Raw genomic sequence first — 903 nt, forward strand, 5'->3', positions numbered from 1 at the left:
GGAGAACGTTGATTCAACTTTTAGGGTATGTGGTTCTGCAGATGAAACAGTGGCGCATATTGTGTCAGAATGCCAAAAAGTAGCACAGAAAGAATATAAACAGGTGAGACATGATAATGTTGCAAAAGTAATCCACTGGAAGCTTTGGGGATTTGGGAAGTCTGATCAGTGGTACACACACAAGCCTGAGAAAGTGCTGGAATCAGAAGACTGCAAGATTTTATGGGATTTCCCCATACAGACCGACAAGACACTAGAGCACTACAGACCTGATATCACTGTAATTGAGAAAAAGACCAAGAAATGCCTTCTCATCGACCCAGCATGCCCATTTGACACACGTATTGAAAAGAAAGAAGAAGAAAAGTGTAACAATTACTGCGACCTGAAACATGAAACTGCAAGAATGTGGAGAATGAAAGATGTTGAAGTTATTCCAGTAGTAATAAGGGCATTAGGGACAGTGACAAAGCAGTTCGAGAAATGGATACAGAAGCTGGATTTGGAAATTACAGTTGAAATGTTACAAAAACCTTGTTTACCAGGAACAGCAAGAATAATTCGAAAAGTTTTGGTTTGGATTCCATTTGATACAATGGATATTCTTGGTGTGACATACTGTCTGCTTGATTTTGCTCACGTGTGTCAGCTGCTGCTGACTCGGCGGAACCGAGTCCTTGCCCGCCGTGGTGCCCAGCCACAGCAGTAACCTCCGGGCGACAGTTGCAACTTCTCGCGCCTGGGCGGGGCGCGAACCGCCGACCCCTCGGATGAGAGGCCGACACGTTACCACTGTACTAGCCTGGAGGCTAGTACAGTGGTAACTAGTACTAGTACGAAAAGTACTGGACATGAAGTGAAAAGTAAAAGAGAAAGAAGCTCATTCACCAAGATGTAAGACCA

This window comes from Penaeus monodon, chromosome 43, assembly GCF_015228065.2.
Source record: "Penaeus monodon isolate SGIC_2016 chromosome 43, NSTDA_Pmon_1, whole genome shotgun sequence".
Taxonomy (NCBI): domain Eukaryota; kingdom Metazoa; phylum Arthropoda; class Malacostraca; order Decapoda; family Penaeidae; genus Penaeus; species Penaeus monodon.